The sequence below is a fragment of the Callithrix jacchus genome, chromosome X (genome assembly GCF_049354715.1).
Source record: "Callithrix jacchus isolate 240 chromosome X, calJac240_pri, whole genome shotgun sequence".
Taxonomy (NCBI): Eukaryota; Metazoa; Chordata; class Mammalia; order Primates; family Cebidae; genus Callithrix; species Callithrix jacchus.
In genome coordinates, this window is record NC_133524.1 from 80,192,684 (window position 1) to 80,199,558 (window position 6,875).

The window sequence follows — 6,875 nt, forward strand, 5'->3', positions numbered from 1 at the left end:
TGCTGGTGGGAGTGTAAATATGTTCAACCATTGTGGAAGACAGTGTGGCAATTCCTCAAGGACCTAGAAATAGAAATTCCATTTGACCCAGCAATCCCATTACTGGGTATATATCCAAAGGACTATAAATCATTCTAATATAAGGACACATGCACACAAATGTTCATTGCAGCACTGTTTACAATAGCAAAGACCTGGAATCAACCCAAATGCCCATAGATGACAGACAGGACTGGGAAAATGTGGCACCGTGGAATATTATGCAGCCATCAAAAACGATGAGTTTGTGTCCTTTTTAGGGACGTGGATGAACCTGGAGAACACCATTCTCAGCAAACCGACACAAGAACAGAAAAATGAAATACCGCATGTTCTCACTCATAGGTGGGAGATGAACAATGTGAATACATGGACACAGGGAGGGGAGCACTACGCTGGGGTCTATTGGGGGGAATAGGGGAGAGACAGCTGTAGAGGGAGTTGGGGAGAGATAGCATGCCAGATATAGGTGAAGGGGAGGAAGGCAGCAAATCACACTGCCACGTGTGTACCTATGCAACCATCTTGCATGTTCTTCACATGTACCCCAAAACCTAAAATGCAATTTAAAAAAACATAATGCTAAAATGCATAAATACAAAAAAAATCGCAGATGTTGACAAAGATGTAAAGAAAAGGGACTGTTTTTACACTGCTGGTGGGAATGTAAATTGCTTCAGCCACTGTGGAAAGGAGACATTTTTCAAACACATAAAAATACAACTACTATTCAACCCAGCAATCCTAATATTGAGTGCATACCCAAACGAAAGTCTACTGAAATTATACCTATGCTTGTGTGTTTATCACAGCATTAAGCACCGTTCATAATAGCAAAGATGTGGATTCAACCCAGGTCTCATCAATGGTAAATGTATACTACGAAATACTTTGTAGCCATGAAAAAATTAAGTTTTTTCCAGCAGCATAGATGGAGCTAGGTGCAATATTCCTAAGTGAATTAATGCAGGAACAGAAAACCAAATATCACATGTTCTCACTTATGAGCTAAATTTTGAGTTTATGTGGACAGAAAAATGGGAAAAATCCATATTGGAAACTCCAAAAGGCAGGAAGGAGGAAGGGTTCTAAGGATTGAAAAATTACCTGTTGAGTACTGTGTTCACTGTTTTGGTAATGGGTCATAGCAGCCCAAACCTCAGCATCACAAAATGTATCCAAGTACCAAACCTGCACATGTACCCCTTGAATTTAAAATTAAAATGAATAAAATAGAAAATAATAAAAATACAAAAGCTATGCCAACTTCTTAAGTTGCTTTTAGCAGCATAATAAGTGGTTAATAGCATGAGCCTTGAAGTCACAGACACTCTGGTTTGGGCCTACATTGAGCCCTTCAAGATTGTATAACCTTATGAAAATAATTTCACCTCATATTCCTCATTCAGAAAATTACTGTTAAGAAAGCTAATTTAATGCAAATGAACACAATGCCTGGCACAAAAGAAAACAATAATTTATTAACCATGGTAAGTTTATGATGTTTTTGTTACCAATTAACTGAACATATTTTTAACATTTCGAACCTCCTTTCTTCAAAACTGGGTAGTTCAGGGACATTTCACTGTCACATTGAGAAAACATGAGTCTCTGAGGAGCCATTTATGACATTGTGCCAATACATTATTAAATAATGGATACCAAGCCAAATTTAATAATAGTGATTAAAACTGTCCTAGCCTCCCAGACTCCAACGTGCTAAGGGAGTAAATTCAAAATCCTTTTCCCCCACTACCAGCCCTTGGTATTTTGTTATTTTTATTATTTTTGTCCATATACTTGGGCCTAACAGAATAGGCACTTGTATGAAAATGGAGGATACATTTTTCTGCAGAACACTTGAAAATATCTTAGAAACTGATTTTAACTGGCATATCTAAGCTTTATAATGCAATTTAATGATTTTCAATCTTGTCTTTAAACTTATGAACATAATACTTTTAAGAACAGAGGACAGTGACTTTCATTTCTCATTCGGACTAAAAAACTTCTTTTAAAATAACCCTAATACCTAGAATAAGTGCAGAAGTTTGAAACAAATTTAAGATCAATTTTTTAAAATTTTCAGAGAATAAATAAGGTAGCCAGACCTTGAAAGGCCAAGATTTCAGAGACAAGGAAAAAGCACTGAAGTTAGCCCAATGTTCTTTGCCACATCTCCCTCTAGGGAGTTTGCTAATTCTAGATAAGTTTGGATGAGATGCTGAGTAAAGAGTGGCAGCCCAAAGCTTTTGACAATTTAACAGCATTCAGGAGACAAATACAATTTAGGATAATTAAGGCTCCCAGAACTTGAAGTACAAGATACTAAACACACTAAGAACTCATTAGATGAGTTCAACAGCAGATTAGACAGAGTATAAGACAAGATCAGTGGGCTAGAAGATAGCTTACTACAAAATATTTATACTAAACTGTTAAGAAAAAATGATGGAAAAAGTTTAGAAACATATGGTACATGGCACCAAAAAAGTGACATAAAACTAAGTAGAGGGCAAGAAGGACAATAGCAATAATGGGATTGAAATAATACCTGAAGTACATTTCTACATACATAGGTGGGTGATAAATTTTTTAAACAAAATATATGTCAAACCACAAAGTCAAGAAATTCTGTGAACACTAACTGAGAAAAATACAAAGCAAAGTACACCTAGGCATACCTCAGTGAAACTAAGATAAAAATCCAAAAAGCAAATTGTTTTGAACATCAAGAAAAAATAAACACACAATTTTCCAAGGAGCAAAAATCAATAAATGTTATGGCTAACTCCTGCTGAAACAGTGAAAGTCAGAAATGGAATAACATTGTTAAAAAGAAAAATTAACATCCCCAAAATTCTGTATACAACAAAAAAAATCTTTAAAAACTAGAAGCGAATCAAAGATATTTTAAGACAAACAAAATCTGAAATAATGTATTGACCACAAACTCGCTAGAGAGTACTAAAAAAATCGCTCAGACTCTAAAATAATTATCCTTCATTGTTAATCTTGGAAAAACAGGAAAGAGTGATGAGTAATACTTAAAGAGATAAATAAATTGTTAAATACAACTAAATACTTTATAGAAATTAAAATTGAATGTTGCATTGCAGCGTTCAAATACATATGTTTGCATATGTACACATGTATATGCATACATGCATATGATTAAAATTCAGGAAAACAATAGCACAAAAAATACGATGGGTAAATGAAGTTAAAGTTCTCTAAGTTCCTTGCCTTCCTGCAAAATGGTAAATGTACTGATTTTTAGTTTTAATTCAAGGATACATGTTGCAATTGCTAGAGTAACTGCCATGTTCATGTCCTTTGTAGGGACGTGGATGAATCTGGAAACCATCATTCTCAGAAAACTGACACAAGAACAGAAAATCAAACACTGCATGTTCTCATTCATAGGCAGGTGTTGAACAATAAGAACACATGGACACAGGGAGAAGAGCATCACACACTGGGGTCTTTTGGGGACAATAGGAGAGGAACAGTGGGGGTAGGGAGGTTGAGGAGGGATAACATGGGGAGAAACGCCAGACATAGGTGACGGGGGGATGGAGGCAGCAAACCACTTTACCATGTATGTACCTATGCAACAATCCTACATGTTGTGCACATGTACCCCATAACCTAAAGTGCAATAATATATTATATATAATATATGTTATATATAATATATATAATAATATATGTTATAAATAATATATATTATTGCACTTTAGGTTATAATATATACAATAAATATAATTATATATTTTAAAGTCTAAAAAGCCAATTTTAAAATATAAAAGCCACACTTTAAATAACACATAAAAAATGTGTTACTTAAACATGAAAGTTTTAAGCCAGAAACTGATAAGAAGATAATTAGAAAACCTCCGTATCACTATAAATAAAACAACCTACTTCTGACTTCTGTATAACCCAAAGGTCAAAGAATAAATTACATTGGTAATTAGAAAATATTTTGAAATGAATGACAGCATAATTATGATAAAAAATGTGTGCAATTTATCTATAGCCTTGTTTTGAAGGAGATTTCTTTCCTTAAATGCATATATTAGAAAAAAATCAGGTAACTGAAAATCAATAACCAGAACAAATTAAATGTGACAAAACAGAAGAAATAAAATAACAAAGATAATAGCAAAAGTTAATTAAGTAGAAACAAATGTACATCAGAAAAAAATCAAGATAGATAAAAAGTTTGTGCTTTGGAAAAAGTAATAGAATTAATAATCCGCTACTGAAATTGATTAAGTAAAATAAACATTTTAAAAAATGAATAACAAAAATAATAATAGTAATAATGGCACATAACACATTAAGCATTAAAAATATTCCAGGTTTTGTACTAAACCTCTTATTTGCATTATATCAAGGATTCTTGATACTGGCTGCTTATTATAATCTCAAAAAGAATTTTCATAAAGTTTTCAGAGTCCACTTAGATTATTAAATAAAATTTTTGAGGGTATCTGTCATCAAAAGTTTTTAAAAGGTTCCTAGGGGATCTGATTATTCAATTTGGAGGAAAAAGTGTTATATTGTATTATTTAATAATTACACCCACTCTGTATGATATTACTCATATTAATATCTTTATTTTTCAAAAGTAAAAACTGACATAATAGGAGGCTAAGTACCATACTCTGAGTCAAATAGCTATATAATTAGTTATCAATGCTGCAGTATCTTTGTACTCTGATAGACACATAGTATTTGAATAGTGTTATGAGATGTCCTACCCTTCAATAACACTTCAGTTCCCAGAGTAACTCTAAAATTTCTGTAGAGTTTAGGTCAAAGGCTAGAAAGTTAGTCAAATCAAGCAATACCATACTCCTAATAAATGCCTCACCTATCCTTCATTCATTTTCACTAGAATGAAAATTCTCAACTGTTCCATGAAAACATTCCTGATCATGTCCCCAGGTAAAATTATTTGTTTTCTTCCTTACTGCACTGTACAGTGTAAATACTTCTATAATATGATTTCATTGAAGGTAAAGATGATATTTTACTTGCTTGAGCATTGCCAGAATTTAGTGCAGTCCTTGCCACATTAGTGGGTGCTCAGAAAAGGTGAATTAATGAATTAATGAATCGCTGGATGGATGGATGGATGGATGGAGGAATAAATGAGAAGGGATATCTACAATCATCAATGGCATCAGTGTGAATGTTTCCAATATGCTTCTCTCCTCTACCTTGATAAAAGCCATTTGTATAAGCCCCATGATTTCTTTCAAGCTTTGAGTTCCAAAAGATATGATGTTGAAGGTCAGACTTGTTCTCTTTGATAAGAATTTCAAATTTTAAAGTGCTCCCTAAACGTCTTCAGTTGGTGGCTAGTTTCCTACAATGACTAACATTTATTTGGCGTTTACTTTTATCTCAATTCATTCTCAAAACTAGCTCATGAGGTAGATACTATTACTATCCTTATTTTGCAGATAAGAAACTGAGTCTATAAGAGAGGCTAAATGATTTACTCAAGTTTACCGGAAAGTAGAGCCAAATTTATTTCCAGTTATACATGACTACAAGATAGGATGATTAGGCTACATTTCTTCTCAAATACTGATAATGATAGTTAAACTTAACATTTCCTGGGCAATCATTTGCAAGGCACTCAGAGAAGTGCTTGATCTAATCTACTTCACGCAAACAACTGTGAGAATTCAATACTGTTATCACCAGTTTTTACTACTAATCAAAAAGAAACTCTTTTAAAATGATTAAATACCCTAAACAAATTCACCCAGACCATTCTTCCATCTTTCTGTTATGTCACTCACTTGCTTTTTCATGTTACAATGGCCTTCTCTCAGGTCGACCACAACCAACCACTTCTTATTTATATTAGGACTTTACAAACACATTCTTATGTCTGCAATGCTTCCCTTGACTACTCTGCCTAGATTTAGTTCTACTCATATTTTATGTTAGACCTTAAATATTCCTTGACTCAACTCTCTCAGTTCTAGCTCATCACCACTATTTTACTCTCATAATAACAGAAATTTGTATTTTCCTCCCCCAAACTTAAAATGACTTGAAAATTATTAATTTATATTTGTTGGGTAATTATTTATTAAATTTTTGCCTCTTCTATTGGATTATCAGCTTCATGAGATGCGTATTTGTTGTTCAGATGTTTTACTTATTGTTCTGTATCTAGTGCCTGACATATAGAAAACATGCAGAAAATATGTTGAAGGAACAAATAAGACAAATCTTGACGAAGTTTGGATCTGTGACTCACCCGAATCTTAGGTTGATTGGAATCCTGTGTTGGAGGCAGGGACTGGAGGGAGATGATTGAATTGGATGGGGGGGGGGGGCAAAGTTTTTTTTTTTAAGCCTACAGCACCTGATAGTCCCCAAGCAGTCTCCCATTCAAGTACTAACCAGGCCCAACCCTGCTTAGCTTCCAAGATCAGACATGATCAGGCACGTTCAGAGTGGTATGGCTTTAGAAGCAAAGGTCTTATAAAAGGTTTAGTACCATCCCTTCTGTACTGTGTAGTGAGTTCTCATGAGACCTGGTTGTTTAAAAGTGTGTGGTACCTCCCCTATCATACTGAGTTCTTCCTGCTCTGGCAATGTGAAGTGACTCACTTCCCTTTTGCCTTCCACCATGTTTGTACATTTCCTGAGGCCTCCCCTGAAGCTGAGCAGATGTCCAAAATTATGTTTTATATACAACCTGCAGATTCATGAGCCAATTAAACATCTTTTTTTCATAAATTATCTAGTCTCAGTTATTTTTTATAGCAGTGAAAGAATAGACTTATACAGTAAATTGGTAC

At 34.0% G+C, this 6,875-nt stretch overlaps 1 pseudogene; it reads right to left on the minus strand.

Annotated features, from left to right (window-relative positions):
- Positions 1-6,424: 6,424 nt before the first annotated feature.
- LOC118150781 (5S ribosomal RNA) lies at positions 6,425-6,544 on the minus strand (annotated as a pseudogene).
- Between the last annotated feature and the right edge of the window lie 331 nt (positions 6,545-6,875).